Genomic DNA, 20,660 nt, shown 5'->3' with positions numbered 1-20,660 from the left:
AATTATACGTTTACTATTTATGTATTTGAAAAACTTCTTGGGGTTTGTTTTGCTTTCAGTGGTTATGCGCTCTTCATAATCCCTTTTAGCTACTTTGATTGCCCCTTTGCAAATTTTGTTTGATTCTTTGTATTTGGTGAACGCCTCCTCATTTAAGTTATTTTTATAGAATTTAAATGCTCTTGTTTTATTGTTGATTGTTGACTTTTTTTGTCCAACCATGATGGCTTTTTTTAATTGAATTTACCCTTATTTACTTTAGGAATGTATTTAATAGTTAATGATTCGAGTACAATTTATTAGAGTATCCCACATTTCCTCAGCATTTCCCCCCTCAAAAACTGTTTCCCACACAAATCTATTTAGGGCTTCTCTAAATAATTCGAAGCTAGCTTTTCTGAAGTTTAGTATTTTTGCCGATCCTTTATGATGTAATTTGTCCCCTGTACTCTTTTTAACCAATTAAAGATTAGTGGTGGCCACTTCCCTTTGGCTGCAGTGCAGACCAAAGACTGCATGGGAGAGTCGAGCAGCACATATAAACATGAATATACAGTAAAGTTGTATGTAAGATACTTGCATGTGCTGGCAGCCTTACCCAGGGAGCAGCAGCCGCCACTGCAGCACAGACACAAGTTCACAGCTCTCAGCCTATCGTCAATAAGCCTGTACCCCATTTGTTTGTTTCACAGGAGTTTAGTGCAGGCATTTTTCAGTGCTGCGGCGGATGCTGATCCCCGGGTAACTTAGCCAGGACATGTCATACTGTACAAACAGAGCCCAAGGTACTTAAGGCAAAGGGGGCCTCTAAACACTAAATAACCAGACATACATACCACCCAACACACACTACATAAATATACACACACACAAAGCATACATACATACATACATACATACATAAACACAGCACACATACATACATACAATCAATATATACAGCATACATACATACATACTGTACAGACACATTGAGCATACATACATACATATACACACACAAGCACACAATATACATACATACACAACATACATACAGTAAATGCACACACACACACACACACACACACACACACACACACATATCATACAGCACTTACCAAGAGAGGAGGACAGGCAGAGATCCCTATATGCTGGAGGCAATGTGAGTGGAGCTATTTCTGCTGCAGGGTCTGCACACAGTAGTTCCCCCTGCTGCTGTGCCTGTGCTCCGTACTCACTGCAGAGAGCTATGCTCGCTCCAGGGCGCCCTGCATCTTGCTGCTTATGAGGCAAGGAGGTACCCCCTGCCCCCCTTTAATCTGGCTCTGCATACATACAACTTTACATAAATGTTAATATGTGCTTGTCGACTCCCCCTTAAGTCTCTGATCTACACTGCACCCCAGGTGCAGCAGCCGCCGCTGCTAAAGATTAATGTACAACTCAACTGCAACTGTTCATTAATAAGCACTATGACATAATGTAGTGGTGTACATGGCCTACAGAAGATGGGACTGAAAAGGAGAGGAGTTGGGATGGAAATAGGTGGTGTCAGGACTAAAGAGGAGGTTGAGGCACAGAATTTGTTGTTGAACATCTCCTCCATAAAGAAAAGCGTAGATCCGCACCTTAAGGTATAGGTGTCCTCAGTAAATGAGGTTACAGTCATCCACTTGGAATGTGTATTTAATGTGTTTACACTAATACAGTGGTTTAGCCCTACCCTTAAAGATTGATAAGTAATTAAAGGTGCAGGGCCGGCGGAACCCGCTCAGCAAGGGATGCAAAGCAGGGAGGCGCTGGGCCAGTAGAGGTGCTCTCCTTGCTCTGCACCCTGCTCCTGCTGGCTGCCGCTGCTTGTCACGCTGCATGACAGATAGCGGGACAGGCAACATGAGGCACCTACCCGGCCGCTGATGTCCTGCACGCAGGAAAGGGTGAGGGTCGGGGGAGGCAGAGACGCACTGGGATGAGATCTGCAGAGGATGGCTCCGGAGTTACTGCTGACTGCAGTACTGCCAGGAGCCACTAGATGCCCTCAACTGATCCCACTGTGGATCTCTGCCCTGGAGAGAGACAGCCCGGCAACCAGCTGGAGAGAAATTGGCTGACGTGAGTTTGTTTTTATGTGTCTGTCTGTCTGCTATCTCTCTCTCTCTGTCTATAGCTCTATCTCTGTTTATCTATATATCTGTCTGTCTATATCTATTTCTGTCTGTCTGTCTATATCTATTTCTGTCTATATCTATCTCTGTCTGTCTATATCTCTGTCTGTCTATATCTATTTCTGTCTGTCTGTCTATATCTGTCTGTCTGTCTGTCTATATCTATATCTCACTTTGTCTGTGTATATATATCTCTGTCTATATCTATCTATTTACCTCTGTCTGTCTATATCTATCTCTATCTCTGTCTGTATTTATCTATCTATCTTTCTCTGTCTGTATGTCTGTCTGTCTATAACTGTCTCTGATATAGGTATAAGAAGTTGCACTTGGAATTTATAGGTTGCTGCTGAGTTAGAGGGGTATGCTACACATATCCCAAAATACAGGAAAGAATCCTCTGTGTAACCACACCCTCATAAAAGGATAAAGTAATAATATAATAAATTATTACCATGGATAAATGTACAAGAAAATCTTTTTAATGCCATTAAAAGCAATATACTGTATCAATTTATAACTGTCATATATAGATAGCAATTTTCTCAAAAGATATATATCTCTCTCTTAACTATAATGTATCCTAATGCTGGTATTATCATCATGGTATTATCATTACATTCATTGCACAGATTGTTCCTGCCGAATAACGCTGAGTGCACACTGCGGTATCATAGGTGAAGTCTGCTGGCACACCCCTATAACCCCGGAGGACCTACCTAAACTTGGTGAGGTATCTATGGTCAATTTTGACCTCATTCTCTATTGAAAGTACAGTATTCACAGAAGTTCATGCTGGGACATTGTATTATTGGGACAGAGGAGACCACTGCAGCTGCATACTCCTGACCAGCAGTCTGCCTGTGTGGAGAGCTGTAGACAAACTGTTTACTAAATAGGCTATTTGCCTCTCAATTGCACAGACTCATTTTTATTTATTATCCACAAGGGTACGGTATATCCTCCACTGGCGCTAACTTCAAGTTACTATACATATATAGTAAAATGCCATTTTTATTCAAAATACTGACACAGACACTTATCACCCATTAAAAATCCTAGGAAAGGTGTACTGTAACCAAAAAAATAAAATGGGAAGAGCAACTTGAACAAAAAAAATTTTTGTAGCATGAATTGTCCCTTGGGCTATGGAAGGGAGGGCGCAAAATTTCAGATTTGCAGGGGGGCGCCAGACACCCTAGAACCGGCCCTGTATAGGTGGGAAACAAACAAGGCATTTTCATCTACAGTTTTCTACTAGAGTAACTGCATTCTTAAGGTGCCCACACACTAGAAAGATCAGCGATCATAAGATGTGCGCATAAATTAGCTTTGAAATCTTTTGTCCATCCTATTAGGCAAGCGCACATCTATACCAAAGATTTGATCCCGTGTGCGTTCCTATGGATCTTTTGCTAAATCTTCTGATCGTTCATGCAGCATGTCAGATCAGAAGATTTAGCTAAAGATCCGCAAGAGCGCATATTCAACCGATATCGGCCGATTTGCAACCGATTATTGATAAAAATCGACCGATTTTTCAGCCGATCGGTCGGAAATCGGACAATCTGCAAAAAAAAAAGTTCTAGTGTGTGGGCACCTTTACTGACAGAGTTATGGTAAAAGCAGATTACTTCATTTTTTTCTGGGCATATTAATCAAAATTTTCATGTGCAAAAGGGCGTTTCCACACTTTCCACATTTTCTTAGTATTACCTAAACGGCCTGTGCCCCATGCTACCGTGGGGGCTGCTGTTCCCCAAGTAAGGGCTTTTGGATTAGTTTCTATGGAACACTACTCCAGGCCCTTTAATTTGCATATTGTAAGAGAGCATTTTGCATTTGGTAAGGGAAATTGTAAATATAATACCAGGGAGGGGTGGCGGTTAGAGTCGGGGTTATAGCCCTCTGATAACAACACTACGTGGTCGTGGAGATGGTTCCCCAACTCCTGCTAAAAATTAAAAGAGTGGATTACCATCACCATACCATCTCCTGCATACCACTACTGCTCCTTATAACCCCCTGCCTGCATACCACCTCCTGCCTGCATACCACCACTGCTCCATACCACCCGCTGCCTGCATACAACAACCAGCGTGCATACCACCCCCTGCCTGCATACCACTCTGTCTGCATACCATCCCCTGCCTGCATACCACATCCTGACTGCGCACCACTCTCTGCCTGCACACCATCTCCTGCCTGCACACCACTCTGTCTGCATATCACCTCCTGCCTGCATACCAACTTCTGCCTGCATACCTTCTTAGACTTGCATACAACCCCTGCCTGCATACCACCCTTGTCTGCATACCATTCCCTGATTTCAATCAGTGCAAAGTTGTGAATTGTTAGATTCATATGCAGACACCAACCAGTACAAGGTAGGTGGATGTGACACTAAGGGTCTGATTCAGACCCTCCCGCTAAGAAAGCGTTCTTTCGCTGCCTAGCGAGTGGATAAGCGCACCCCAACAAACTCAGAATTAATTCTAATTTCTTATGACCTCTAAGTCAGTGGTTCCCAAACTATGCGCCGCGGGTCCCTGGGGAGCCACAGCTCAGTGACACACTGTTCAGGGCTGCCGAGAGGTATGCCGGGTCTCTCACACGCTGTCAGATAGATGCTCATGCTAAGCCTGCTGTCAGCACAGCACATGCTTTAGGTGTGCCACTGCTGCAGCCTGCCTGGGAGAGACAGAGGGGGGGGGGGGGGGGGGTTGGTCCAGGGCACCTGACGGGCCCCTCTAGCAAGCCTGGCCCTGGGTAATTAGTACCCTGCCGTCTCTCGGCAGCCCTGACAGTGGTGCCGCAGCGCCAGTGTCCCTAGAGGCAGCCTCCTGTGAAATTAGAGCTGGGCGGTTAGGGGGAGTAATATCCATACTAGATATTAATCGGTCAGAGCCAGTGTTCTCACCAGAAAACATTGGAACTGACAGATCGCTCAGCACACATTGATCAGTTTTGCTCGGCTGCTCGAAATGGCTACAAATGAACCAGTTCTTCTTTCATCCTACTACAAACCACCAACCTCGCTATAAAATGAATCATTTTATTTGCATGTGAAATTTTCGGCCCACCTAGTTACCCATATTAATTATTTTGGCTTAAGGGTGCCTTGGAAATATTATGAAGACCCAAAGGGTGCCTTGGACTGAAAATATTTGGGAACCACTGCTCTAAATATTGCCCAAATTTGGCAATAAGAACATGCAGGAACAGGGGCTTTAATAGGAACCCACACATACGCTGTGTAAGACAAAATATCCACAAAATTGCTTAGCATCATAAATCTATAGCATTCTAGTTATCCAACAGCCACATATATTTACATTTGTTCTTAGGCGTGCGCAGCACATTTTATAAGAGGGTGCACCGTCAAAGGGGTGTGTCTATCACCACCTATTGGGCGTGTCTAACACCGCCAATCAGACGTGTCCACTACCATCTATTGGCACTCGCTACAATATAAAACGTCTCTCAGCCCCACCATAATCTCCTGCCTATTTCAGTTTTAATCTTCTAATTACTCTGTGTAACAGTACATGCAAATAAAGTCAAAAACATATATGGATAATGATATATATCGATTTCTGGTACAATTAATAATGAAAAATACACATACAGTAATTGATTGATGGGTGCTTCTTTTAATGGAATACAGTTCTAAAAATAAAAAATCTATTTTTGCTGGTATTGCTAGTGGCAGGGAGGTGTTTACAGTATTAGGGTGAATGTGCGCACACCTATGCATTTGTTAGACTACCACCTACAGAAGTCATTTTATTAATGTGCCTCTTTCCCTAGCAAGAGTCCGTCCTGTTTTGTTTTTTCTACAGCTCCTCCACCCTTCCTTACAGGCAGGGTCGGCTCTATCACTAGGCAGCTTTAGGCAGCTGCCTAGGGCGCCAGGATCTAGGGGGCGCCACCAAGTCTGCCTATCAAAAAATCAATGATGTCTGTGACGATCCTTGTTGTACTTAATGCAGGTGGCTGCTGTGGAACCTCTAAGACCTCACCTCCATACTTTCTCTTGAGGCATACTTCCCTACGCTGCTGCCCTCTCTTCCTGCACTCTGCTATGAGTGTCAAAGGGGAGGGTGCTGGGGGCCTCCAGGGAAAGCAGGGGTCTTACCCACCTTCCTGGGGGACTGGGTGGACCAGTAAATTTTTGGAAGGCTACCTGCCATTCCAGACTGTTAGGCAAGTATGCATTAAGGGGTTGGAAAATGGTTATTGGTGGCAGTATTGGCAGTAGGTTGAAGTTTTGCCTAGGGTGCTTAGAAGCCTTACACCAGCCCTGCTTACAGGACTGGTCGAAAACCTAGATAAACGGATGTGATAATCATAGTAATTTGTTACTATGTGTAAATCAACTGCTGTCTACCAAATAACCTACATTATAGGCTGCATCGCCCCCATTATACCCATACACATGTAACATCTCTTTTATACACACTAATATATATGGCTGTGTAAAAATGGTGTACTGGCAGAAACACTGTTTTTACGGTCTCTCTGTACAGTATTCTGGAGAACTGCTAAAGTGTTTCTTGCCTAGCTGCAGTCATGCTGATCAATGGCTGTAGAGGTACTAATTGTAATATGAACACTTCCTGCATAACACTTCCTGTATGACACGTGAAAGGCAATGATGAAACTTCTATTATTCACGTAGGCTCTCGTTTTATTATTTAGCTCAGCAATTTGCAGGCTATTGTTAGCTAGATTTGGAATTTGTCAAATCCGTAGCATTCAGCCATTTAAATCCAAATCTTGAGCGCCTGAGATTTTATTGCACATAAAATATAATAAATACTTCTATTATCTCAAATTACAGGTATAACCATCAGCTGACTGGCAACTTTCTGCCTCAATGGCATAAACATGCAAGTGGCCCTGGGCTTGGGCTTGCTATATCTAAATAAATAAAAAAAACTGTGACACTTTTGCGGGGATCCAACTGGCGTGGTCAACTCACACTGCACCCAATTACACCTTGTAGGGGCGGCTACAAGAGTCTATCAGTAGGGTGTACCAGATTAGTTTCATTGGGGCAGATGTATTAAGCCTTAACAAGAGATAAATGCAAGGGTGATTTAGGGCCAGATTCTGTAAGCTTCAAGTGATAAAATGGAGAGTGATAAACAGCCAGCCAATCAGCTCCTTCCTGACATATTTCAAACACAGTCTGTGACATGGCAGTTAGGATGTCAGACAGGTCTCTTGGTCAAGTACAGGCAGTGTCTGTAGAGTGGATACAGGTGCAGTATCCATTCCGTTAGGGAAACTATACAAAGCTCGCCTACAGAAGCTGTATTTAAAGCATTACTTCAAAATGTAAGAGCCGTCAATCCCTTTAGTATCTTATACAAACATTGGTGGGTGCTGTTTTGTGGTGTTTATGGCATCTCAATGTAATCTCATATGATAGTCGATGAAAACTTGAAAATGTCATCCTCGAAAATGCACACAAGCCACCCTCCCATGCCTGTCTGGCACACACACCTTCCTTCATGCCCACTTGGTGCACAAACAACCCCTCCCCCCCATGCCTGCCTTGCACACAAGCGACCCTTCCATGCTTGCCTGGCACACAAAAGACCTTCCCATGCCTACCTGGCACAAAGTATCTCTCCTCCAAATGTATATGCAGTACACTATAAATGTACTTCCACCATAAAACACAGAACCCCAAAGCCTGACTTGCTGCCTAATCTCCCATGGGCACCGTCAAGAGATACACATCCTCCACCTGCTGCTTGTCACATCGTTACCAGCAAACATCTGCCTGACAGTCCCTCCATGGCCGATGTCAAGGGATGCCCGAAGGTCACATTCCAAGCAGTGTTAATTTCGTCCATGTTGTCACGACTAAAATTGACTACATAAAAATGCTGTAACATTTTCGTAAGGACACCACATTTTTCGGGTGATTGATTTTTGGTATCCCTTAATTAATAATACTGTATTTTATAGTCTTATCCATTCACTTTGGCCCTAGATTTACTTACTTGCGCTGTGGCTGCGCAACAACTCTCTGTCATGAGAATCACTCATCAGTTTATGTAGCTAGCAAATTAGCTAACTTTATAATTGTTATAATATGCACCCTTACAGCTTCATTTTATTTTGCAGTAGACTAGTACTGTACTACTTACTTGTATCAGGCAGGTTGTATTTTTCTTTAATTATTTAAATTAAAATATTTAATGGGGGAAAAAAACCAATTGTATTCTTGAACTGATATTTGCAGAAAATAAATGACCTGCTGTGAAGGAAATAACATTTTTGTTGCAGTGGTTTGATACCTAGATTACTAAACACATACTGTAGCAACAGGTATACAAACTATTCAAGGGAATGATAGAGAAATGTTCTTCAGCAAAATCCATTACAGTACAGGTTGAGTATCCCTTATCCAAAATGCTTGGCACCAGAAGCATTTTGGATAATGGATTATTCTGTATTTTGGAATATTTTTACATTTGAATGAGGTATCTTGAGGTTTATGTTGTATAACAGGGTTGCCGACTTTCAAATTCTCCTCTCCGGGCAAAGCCCGGAGAGGAGACTTTCATTACCCGTTCGGGGGGCGGGGGCTTGACCGTAACGTCATTAAGCCCCGCCCCCATTCCGGGAAATAGCCTAAATCACTTATCTCCATGGAGGGGGCATGGCAAAAATGGCACGAGTGTGTCATTTTAGCTCCGCCCCCTCCTCTGAGACCCGCGGATTGTGGCATTTAAATGCCGCGATTGGGGGGCTCAGTGGGGGTCCCCCTGATTCCGGGAGGGTTGCCCACCCTTCCAGTGGGCCGGGAGGGGGACCTGATTTTCGGGATACTCCCGGGAGGGTCGGCAACCCTGTTGTATAAGCACATCAAACACATGAAATATACATAATATTTTATGTGTGCATGAAACAAGGTTTTAAAACATGAAATAAAATTGTGTACAATCTGAATTCGAATGCTAAGCAATCATATCCTTGCACATATTTAGTTCCAGTTACATATGTACTCAGTAGGTTTTTAGCAAAAAAAAGGAAATTTTGGAGACTATGGTTTTTGGAATAATTTGGATAACGGATGTTTGGATAAGGGTTACTCAACCTGTATCAATAAACTGTAAAGCTATGGCTATGTAATTCAATGACTAAAATTAGACGAAAATGTTTGTCAAGATCCACTGACTAAAGCTTGACTAAGACGAAATTAAAAAATTTGACTAAAATGTGACATTTAATTTCATAAAATTTTAGGAAAGTGACTAAAGGTGCGTACACACGGTTTGATTCCATTTTCGATTCGCCTTCTATTAGAGATGGACTATTCGACCTGCTTTGAAGTTTTTTCTTCTCCTTTTCAAGTTCCACAATTCTTTTTTGATTTTCCATGTGATGTGCATTCGATTTGCTATTATTGTTGCTAATAGATCAACACTGGCTTCAGGCAGGAGACAGACATTGAATCGAATGCTGCAGTGAACACATTAGATTTGCAATATTTACATTAGATTTGCACTATTATTAGATCTATACTATATACTGTAGTCTTGGCTGTCAAGACTATTTTTCTATTCTATTTACACGGAAGCGTGCATTAGGATCTAATCTGAGTCGAATGTAGGAAAAAAAATTGATACCCATTCGATTTTCTATGCGATTTTGCTTCTATAAGCAAAATCGAATTTTGAGGGCATGACAGAGGTGTGGAGACAAAATCGGGTCATTAATTAATACACATAAATACACCCAAAAAGCGCTATCCTTTTAAAAAAGTTGTAGTTATTGAATATTTTTTTTCCATCATTATAACTTTGATACAATGTAGGCAGAAGAAGATTTGAAGGGCTCTCCTGACCAAACACCTAAATATTTTCTGTTTTACCGGCGGACCCACTGTCAAACACTACCTGACACAAATCCCCTATGTGCATATAAAGGTTTCTTCCAGATGGATGCATCTTCATTCTCCACCTCTTCAATTGTAAGTACCTCCCAATTAACTCGCAATTTGATCACAGTACTGACCTCATAGAGGATCCTTATTTAGCCCCACCCTCCACTTTACAATGCCCACATTATCGGCATTGTAAAGCGGGGAGCGAGGGTACGATTATGCAATTCAGTGCATCATCGACTCACCCACCTTGCTGTGGGGGAGAGGCAGGTGGGGGGTTGGAGATTCAAAATTTGGGAGAATTCAACTGCTACATGATTTACAGGACCCTCCTGGCCATCCAGGAGAGTCGGCAAGCATGCTTTGTCAAAGGGCAGTATATTGCTCCAGAATGTTTATGCCCTGCAAAGATACAGCAAAGGTGCCCCAAAACATAACCAAGGTCCCTCAATGTTTCCCAGTAGGACTGGGTACCAACAAATGTGTCCACATCTGTAATTTTGTAATTTAAGATACTCACCCCCCCCCCCCCCCACCCCATAGGCAAATGCAGGGGGGGGGGTTCTGGTTGCCCGGAAACCCCCCTCTTGGCATATGCCTTAAATTATGACAACATCCGCACTGGTACTGTACATAATATGATCAATAGAGCTTCCACCACATCATGCAGTGTAAGGGACACAGCAAAGCTGCTGCACAGAGAGAGACTGACACGATTTGCTTTTACACCAGTTTACTTGGATTGTGGCTATTGGCCAATGTGGCCACTTCTAAGGTGAATACTTTTTAAAAAAAAAATTTTTTTTATCCAATGGTATAGTTTATCATTAAATGCATTCCTGGAGTTTTTTCTACTGAGATCGGTTCAATTCTTGTATTTTATGCAAATACGTATGAGGCTACCTTATAAGAAGATAGGAGTGATATCGGGTCTCTAAAAGAAACCGCTATATGTTTGAATATACCTCTACAAAGAGTGAGTACGGTACGCATATATTTGTGCCGTTCCTTTCCGTTATCAGGGTAATACCTATTTGCATTATCCACTTGGTGATTGACGTCGACGCACGGTGTAAAAGAAACCTTTATATGCTTCAATTCACCTATACTCGAGTAAGTATTTATCACATCATACCTTTGGGGTATTACATTTTTGTCTATACTTCTACACGTGGTGTCTATACAGCGAGAAAGAAACCTTTATGGGCACAAATCAATTTATTCTTCTGTGAGTTGGGTACAAATCACTGGATCCCCTTCCCCCCACTGCATCCACATTTGTTTATCCATTTATTGATACACTTTTTAAAATTATTTACATATCATGAAACACTACGAGGGACTACCATGAACCACTCCCTGTTAACATCAGGAATCCATCTATACAAACAAGTCCAGCACCTTCTGAATCGGTATTCTTTTCTTCAGCGAGGTCTCGTGTGTGGCCCTCCATCTGATTTAGGATGCAAGGACAGGTTGCGCCTTGGGACTTTCAAACCTTTTTCTTGAGCTGCTGCACATGCCCAGTGTACCAGCTTTTTCTACCACATTTACTGTATGTGTGGATCTGAGCCCTCAAACATTGCAATAGACCAGAGAGCAGCTGCCAGGAGGGATTCAGTATGAAATCCCGGCGGTCGGGATCCCGGCGTTCAAAATCCCGACGCCAAAATCCCGACAAGGGGGGGGGGACGTGGATCGCCCCCCCTTGCGGGCTCGCTGCGCTCGCCACGCAGCGGGCCCAGTGCCTCGCTACGCTCGGCACGCTAATTTATTCTCCCTCCAGGGGTGTCGTGGACACCCACGGAGGGAGAAAGTGTCGGGATTTCGGCGGTCGGGATTCCAGCGTCGGGATTCTGAACGCCGGGATCCCAACCGCCGGGATTTCAACTGCATCCCGCCAGGAGGAAGAGACAGGAGACTTACCATGTAGTGGGAGATTTTGAGATTTGAAAGTGCAGCACTGATTCTATTATGTTTGTGTATTTATCCTTTTCCTGACCACTTAACTTATTTAAATGTTTGAAACTGGCTATACTTTAGACCATCTGTACTGTTAAACATTAATGCTGTATTCCATACAGTATCCAGTTTATAAAAAGACAGATTTTCTAGGCTGTTAACGCTCCCCCAGACTCCCGTACTTACTCCAATGCTCTGCAGAGATTTTGGATTAAATTTGGAACCCCCCCTCTAAAAATCTTGCGTTTGCCACTGCACCCCCCCCCCCCTCCATCCCGATTATCTGTATAATGCAAAATAGGATACATTTTGGTTTGTATCTGCCAAAGCTTTTTACGGTACAGTATGGCAGGATTTGATAAATCCCTGGCAAGAACAAATACAGAATATATGTATACCTTGATGAGGAGTGTCATGGGAGCAGATCACTTAACATTAAACTCTACATTAATTAAAGACACTGAGGTGTAGATTTTGACAGATAAACTGTTACATATTTCTGAAAATGCAAATGATTAAAATTTTAAAATGCACTTTTGCAAAGGACAGCCAGGCAAATACAACCAACAACAGGCATTGCAGGCGGAACTGACTGGAGTGCACAAACACAATATATAAAACCTTTGTAATTCACATAAAGGTAACCGCTCAACCTCAAACTTGACTACTTACCCTACCCCTCATTCTGGTCAATACGCTATGTTCCAATTTTGTGTCCGATGTTGAAGATCTGCGCATGTGCAGGTCTTCTCTGCAGGTGCTCTCGGAGACTTGCATAGTTGCCAAGGTGCTCACAGAGGGATGCAACTAAGATGCAACTAAAATCTAATTCAGTAAGGATTGCATATGATATGCTGTTTGAAGCAGCTTAGCATACTGTATGTGAACCTTAAGCAACCCAAATGCAAGAGGAGATGCATACCTCATGATGCAGTCCTTGTCCTGGCCACTTGTGCAAAATGGGGACCACAGACCCCCATTTTTGGATATGCCTGCGGCCCCATCCCTCCCAGTGAAAACCTCAGCCTGTCAATCAGGCAGAGGCACTCATAGTTTTGTTACGAAATCGCAGATCCTGTCATGCACATGCCCAGGATGGGTACTGCTCGTGCGCATTTCCCCCACCATCGGGAACTCTGCTGTGAATCGCAGAACTGATCTAAGTTGCACATTACCTAGTGAAGCAAAACCGCAACCCTTGCTGAGTAAGCCCCCATATGCGAATACAGAGAACATTGACGCTAAGAGTAGGTCTATGGCTACAGCAGCAGCAACTCAAGAAGATGCCATGTCGTTGCAGATACGATCACACAGCCATCAGAAGGCACACACCCGAAAAGGTTGTGACACACCTGCATATTCCCAACACCTCAAATAAAACGGAAGTTCTCAGTGCGAGCAGGATCGCAGAAGCACCCCTCTGACGAAAATCGCTCCATTGCATGAATATCGTCCACTGCATACAAGCATGAATTAGCCCCAATGTATATGAAACCAGAAACCCGTAACCCCAGGAAAAGTCTAACAACCTGAGGTGGCCAGAAAGATCTTTCTGTCTATTGTATAACAATACTGATGGCACATTAGGAATGTATTGTTCCAGTTATTAGGTCAACAGTGATTAGGTCAACAGTCAATAGGTCAATCACTATTGGTTGACAGGCAAAAGGTTGACGTGATCAAAAGGTCAACATGCACTATGTCGACATTGACAAAAGGATGACACAAGCAACAGGTCGAGACACAGAAATGTCAAAATGAGGTTTTTCATGATCTTTTTCATTCACATAACTTGTTCATACCTTACGATCCACGTGGATGCTCAAAGCGAGCGAATCACATTACACTAATTGGGGGTCCACGTTGACATACAGACCAAAAATGTGCAAAACCTATGTAGACCTTTCATGTGTCGACCATTTCCATATGATCTTTTTTCCATGTCAATATAGTGCATGTCAACCTTTTTCCTGTGCCTACCTTTTCACTGTTGACCAATAGTGGTCGACCTGATGACTTTCAACCTTCTTACAGATGATCCACACGCAGGAAGACATGCACTTTTAATCAGGAGACAGAGAAATACATCGCTGAGCCATCATCTTACAGTAGCTAATTACAGACTAACCGGAGATTTGTGGCTTCCCTGTGACATTGTATTCTAGTCACGCTTTACAGTGGAACAGGCCATTTGGCAGGGTGTGACATTCCACCTATATAATCTATTTACACATTTGCTCCACTATTCCATGGAATTTCATGCATTTTGCTTAATGAATAGAGCTGGGAAGGTACATGTAATCTCTTGTGTAGTGTGAATACTGTAAAACTGGAAACACCTGCGTCTATATTCTATGCGGTCAAACATGCAACCAAATGAGAACATGGCCAATTTTAGGTAAAACAGCTGTGCTAATTTATCTTATTTCTACTAACTAATAATCTAACAAACAAATGAAAATAACAAGATATCACATTAGTATTTTGTTATTACTCAGAATGAACCAATATATATGGTCAGAATGTAGCTTTGAGACTGATGTAGCATTGAATTGGGGCTAATGCTAAATAAACTGAGGCGGCCCAGTTAGGCTGCAGGCCGGAGTCAGGTTATGTAGAAGGGGTCAGTTAGGCTGCGAGGGAGCATGGTTAGGTGAGAGGGAGGTTTATGCGGTGTGTGTGTGTGTGGGGGGGGGGGGTGAGCTTTGGGGGCAGAAGAGTAAACTGCCAGGATGCTGCTACATGTACCACCAATAACTCAGAGAAATAGATAATCCAGGTAATACTGGAACCAAGGATGTCAAATTATCGGTGGTCTACATGTAAAAGGAGCCATACATTTATAATGCGCTATTATCTGCATACAATGAAATATATATTTTGTGCATATGCACAATATGAAAATACTACACATTTTACACAAAAAGATGCATAAAGTATCAATTCATTGATGAGTCCAAAAACGTATTTATATTGTTCAAGATGCAGGACCGTCTCAGACGCTTGTGTGTCTCAGTAATTCTTGCGGCAGGGTACGGCAACCCTGCCTGTGTCCGCTTCAGGGAGATGGACAGGGTTAGGTAGCGCATGCTCTCCTGCACAAATGAGGGTTGTGGTACGCAAGTGCGTCTCATGCACAATAAAAGACGCATTTGCCAGTGCTCCATGTTACATACTGGCAAAAGCCTCCATATCAAACCTCCACTATCCACGCCAGCCCGAAACATGGCGATGGTAGCGAGCCCAGCGTGGGGACGCGGTACGTGTCATCCCGACATGTTCATACCCCCACTATCCACGTCGGCGTGGAGTTGATTTTATAAAGTCTGGCGAGTGCAGCGAGCCACCGAGCCCGAAGCGCGGCGGGTGCAGTGAGCCCCGCAAAGGGATGCGGATTACTTGACGTGTATTCCACGTCCCCTCGTAGGGCTCGCTGCTCTCGTCATGCTTCGGGCTCGGTGGCTAGCTGCGCTCGCCACACTTTATATCATCAACTCCACGCCGCCGTGGATAGTGGGGGTATAAACAGGTCGGGAGGACACTTACCGCGTCCCCAAGTGGGGCTCGTGGCGCTCGCCACGCTTCAGGCTGGCGTGGATAGTGGGGATGTTTCAGGAACACATTCACACCGGTCATGTCAGGCAGGTTAAAATGTTCATTGGTTCGCACACAATGTAATAAGCGCTGACTGACTACGCTAATTGCATAACACTGAATGACTACGCTAACTACGTAAGCTCCGGCTAGCCGCAAATGGGCAGAAACACTATGCTGATTCTGACAGGGACACTATGCTAACTACGTAACTGCCGCTGTGAAACTACACAAGTACCTCAGAAAGTATTAAATTCCAGCCTTTATTGGCCGGGACTTGATCCGACTTTTTAAAAAGTCAAAAACGGATGCTGGATTGTTGAATCCCCGGTCGTTTTCGACTATCGGCAGACGCTTTAGCTGATCCACAGGCTTCCTGACTGTTGGAATCTTTTCAATCAGTCGAAAAAAACGACCTGACATTGAATAGACTGATTGTAACAAATTATTGTTGAAAATGGACCAGGATAGAATACCCCTCCAATTTCTACTTATTGTGTATTTTTCACAAATCCATTCAAACCCATGACACTGCTCACTGAAACATGCTGGAAACATCTCTGGCACAACATCTAAATAAATACGTGTTTCTGGAGCAGAGCCTGATTAACCAATACAGCGCTGGGTCCTGGGGGGCACAATAGATTGTGCTTGGATGGGAGTGCTTCCTGGTGTCGCTAAAGTTGGGTCTTGCAAGATCTTCCGGGAACTGTGGGAGCAGCAGCGATTGCTGGCATCACCAAAGCAGAGAGGCCGAGAAGAGGAGCTCCTGTGACAGCCGTGGCTAAATCCAACGTCAAGGCTGTGATTGATTCTACTGCCGCCATTGCCATCATTGCTAGTGTGGTAAAGGGCAATTTGAACAGAGATAAGGCCCGAGCCTATTACAGATTTTTAGCTGAATATGAACATAAAAAAATTGGTTGAGGGGGTGAGGTTTGGGGGGCGGTAGGCACTTCTGTATTAGCCTAGGGCGGCCGGATCCCGTAATCAGGCCCTGTTCTTGGGAGTTACTTATTTTGTTCCACTATTAAGACAACCTGCCCATTGCTGCTGGCATGGACAACTATAAGCTATTCCTTTGACCAACATTGCTATCACATTGTTATCACATTTCTAATGTCAAAACTGCCATTCATGTTGCTGTGATTTGTATTGTTTTTCAATGAATCAGTGGCGTAACAATAGAGGGTGCAGGGGGTGCAGTTGCCAGCGGCGTAACTATAGCACCGCAGCCCCCGCCACCGCGGGGGGGCGCTGTGCATGTGGGGGCGCGGGGGGCTGCGGTGCTATAGTTACACCCCCCCCAATCCCCCGCAGACTTACCTATCTCGCTGGTCCCGGCGGCTCCGTTCTTCTGCTGAGGACCACTACAAAATGGCCGCCCCCATATAGCACACAGTTCTCTGAAACTGTCTGCTGTATGGGGGCGGCCATTTTGTGGTGGTCCTCAGCAGAAGAAGAACGGAGCCGCCGGGACCAGCGCGATAGGTAAGGCTGCATGGGGATTGGGGGGGGGGGGGGGTTTGCATGGGCGGCGGGGGATTGGGGGTGCTTGGCGGGGCGGGGGCGGCGGCGGGGGGGGGGGGGTGCACCCCCTTTAACGGCGCCCAAAACTTAGTTACGCCACTGGCAGTTGCTATGGGGCCCGGTGGTTCGGGGGGCCCTGGGCCAAGCTAGCAGTCCCCTGCACCCTTTTGGCAGGATGGCAGTGCCATTGTCCCATGCCCCAGTGACAGCGCAGTACTGAAGCCGGAGGTGGTTGAGCTATTCTTGCATCAGTCTCCTCCGTCTCTCTCCTGGGCTTAACGTCACTCTCCTGTGTCCAGCCCCAGCCCGAAATACAAAGCGCCTGACATGTGCATCATCCGGCTAATGTGGTGTGCAGACACAGCACGATAGTGAGGAGCCCTGGCGCTGGAGCAAATCCCAGCTTTTATTTGCCGTGCAGTGACCTGGCTCAGCAGTGATGAGAACGGGTACACCACTGCTTTGGAGATCTGGCACTGCAGTGCGCAGTGAGTGGAGACCCGGCGGCGCGGACACATGGCAGGGGGGGGGTCGAGGTACATAGCAGCATATAGTGGGAACCTGAAAGTGGGAAAATTTAAAGGTACATAGCAGCACCTGTAAGGAATGTAATTAATAGGTTGGCAGGCGCACCAGTAAGGAAGGGGGTGGTGAAGTAGGAGGCACACCGCGCCATCTAAACTGGGAGGGGTGCTATCCTGCTCTCTTTCCCCTGCCCCTCTTTCTTTTCTCCCCTGCTCTCTTTCCTCCTGCACCTCTCTCTCAACCCAATCCCTCACTCCACCTCTGTCTCTCTCTCTCTCTGCCCCTAGTCTTTCTCTGTCCTCCCCATGCTTCCCCCCTCTCTGTCTCCCACACCTCTCTCTACCTGTGCTCTCTCTCAGACACCCTCTCACTCTAGCCATGTCTCTCCCCAACAACATCTCTCTCTCTCGCCCTGTCTCTCACTGAAAGCTGTCTTGTTGATACGCTCTTACCCAGTCTTACGCTGACGCGCTATCTTGCCCTTTATTTCGCTGACACGCTCTCTCGTGGACATGCCCTTGCTCCCCTTTTACTCTCTCCCTGACAATCTCACTCCGGGCCAGATGTATCAAACTTCAAAAGTGATAAAACAGAGAGTAATAAACAGCCAGCCAATCAGCTTCTACCTGCCATGTCACAGACTGTGTTTGAGAAATGTCAGGCAGGAGCTGATTGGCTGGCTGTTTATCACTCTCTATTTTATCACTTTTGAAGCTTGATACATCTGGCCCTCCCTCTCCCTTTCTCTCTTTATCCCCCTCTCTTGCTCTTCTCTCTCTCTCCCTCTCCCTCCCTATTTTTCCATGAAGCCCTCTACCCCTTTCTCTCTCCCCGACACCCTTTGTCTCTTAAAATCTCACTTATTCTTCTGCACCCCCCCCCCCCCTGACATGGATGGGCATTGTAGTGACAATGGGGGGGGGGGGGGCCTTCCAAGTTTTTGCTATGGAGCCCACATCACTCTAGTTACGCCCCTGCATTGTATTATATCTATACATCTTTGGTACTGTACATTCTCATCTGGAATACGCTGTAAGAACTTGAAAAGTTTCAGAGAAGAGCAACTGAATTAATAAAGGGTCTGGAGTCATTGGGTTATGAGGAAAGGTTAGCCAAGCTAGATATGTAAAATAAATAAATATGTTAGAATAGAGGCAATTAATATGTATAAATATATAAAGGGTCAATACAGAGAACCAGCCACGGTTCCTACTTCTGCGTAGGGTCCCGGTTCCTATGCATGAGCAGTATCGTCCTCCTACTGTCCATGCGCTGAACGCGGTTTTTATGGGCTGCTGCTCAGCAGCCCATAAAGAGGCATCCGGGAGGGAGGGAACACCTCTCAATGGGACTGCCTTGGTGACTGGCAGGTCAGACTTCCAATAGTAAGTCAATGCCAGTCACAATGAAGCCAGAGCAGTCTCACAGACAAAAACCGGAACTATAATGTACTCATGAGTAAATATGATAACCATCTTGGGTTATGGAGAATCCTGGATTATAATAGATAGGTATTAGGCAGATCATTTACATTGCAGGTGATCTTATAGGTTGAACTTGATGGATTTACAGTATGTCTTTTTCTCAGCCTCGACAATTATGTTATGTTACAATTTTGTAAACTATAGCAATGCAAGGAAGCAAATTACATCTCCTCAAACACAGTATCTTGCAGTAGGGAAAATTAAATGAGGATTGCTATAATAATAATGAGGATTGCTATAATAATAATAATAATAATAATAATAATAATAATAATAATAATTGAATCAGGCACAAATAAATTACACAGATTCTGGAGCTGATTAAACCCATCTGAAACGCAAAGAAGGGTGCCCAACGAGGGCAATCCCTACTCTGCCATAAATGCTGATCTACCACCTGGATCAGATGACTGGTAGCCATAGATGACGGGCTATCCGTTGGGGAATCAGGGAACTATACCATGTTAGAAATGCCCCAATTACCCGATCCCGACCCAAAGCAGTCACAGCCTGGATTTTTTTTTTTTAATTTTTAGAGACATTCTCATGCCAATAATCTCTAGTGTATGGAGGGCTTTACTGTCAGCCAGCCACAAACACCCCCCCCCAGACATGACAACACACGGACGGGACACCCCCCGGACCGGACACTACAAGCTCCGGACTGCATATTTTGATGTCCGGTCCGGCGTTTAGTCCGGGTCCGGTTTTTACATTGTCCCCTGGACCCTGGCCACAGTGATTTTGCTGCTGCAATCAACATACAACAAAAGTTTACATCCAATTTCAAAGTTAATTTATAAATTATAGATTATATATTATTTTGTCAATTGTGTCCATTCAATCACAGAAAGAGCTCTGGCTTTAATAATAGCACCTACAGGGTGTAGCAGTGCTTTCCCAATGTACAGAGCACAATAAGCAGCACCACATACAAGGCTGCACCGTCCTTTCACAGTCCAGTCTATAGGCACCGCCGGAATACTGTGCCAGTGTACAGTAATGCATCCACACTGCCGGCGTATTGCTCACACAGACTAGCAGCTAAGCACACATCCATCAGCCCTGTAGCAATGTGCCAAGGCGCCTCACTCTCCCCTGCTCCTGCAATGCAGCACAATGCTGTGTACACTATACAGCTGACAGTATGCACTGTGCATTACCTGTAGAAGAACTTATCCCCGCCCGGAGTGGAGGAGTCCGGAGCCCGATCTGCAGCAGCTGCCTACAACCTGCTGTGCTGCCTGCAACCAGTCCTTGCTGCAAGCCATATATCCGGTTACACGGAGCAGCCCAAGGGACACACCCGTTAATACAATAATACTGGCTGCCACTAGTGAGTGGGACTTAAGTCTCTCTGCACGCTGTCTGCCTGCTGTGGATACACCGGGCTATAATCTGAGTAACCTATGAAGTGCCGGACAGGACTGCACAAAGGGCTGTACTGTAATATTATTAGTGTTACTGAAACCCTTGGCAGCCCCAGCAGCAGCCTAACTGACAGCAAATCCC

At 44.8% G+C, this 20,660-nt stretch overlaps 1 protein-coding gene and 1 long non-coding RNA gene across 2 annotated transcripts in view; one reads left to right on the top strand and one right to left on the bottom strand.

Annotated features, from left to right (window-relative positions):
- The window catches only part of PLD1 (phospholipase D1), a 215,730-nt gene extending 195,306 nt beyond the window's left edge, over positions 1-20,424 (bottom strand). Inside the window, exon 1 of the mRNA XM_083177753.1 lies at positions 20,312-20,424. The gene's annotated coding sequence lies outside the window, so the exon portion shown is untranslated. The remainder of the gene's footprint in view (positions 1-20,311) is intronic.
- Positions 1,944-8,400, top strand: LOC146062685 (uncharacterized). The gene is made up of 3 exons (XR_014471464.1): positions 1,944-2,094; positions 2,780-2,875; positions 6,991-8,400. It is a non-coding gene; the product is annotated as an uncharacterized LOC146062685 (long non-coding RNA).
- Positions 20,425-20,660: the final 236 nt, after the last annotated feature.

The sequence above is a fragment of the Crinia signifera genome, chromosome 3, assembly GCF_055691185.1.
Source record: "Crinia signifera chromosome 3, ASM5569118v1, whole genome shotgun sequence".
Classification (NCBI taxonomy): Eukaryota; Metazoa; Chordata; class Amphibia; order Anura; family Myobatrachidae; genus Crinia; species Crinia signifera.
The sequence above is the reverse complement of the archived record's forward strand: the minus strand, read 5'-3'. Positions and strand labels throughout refer to the sequence as shown.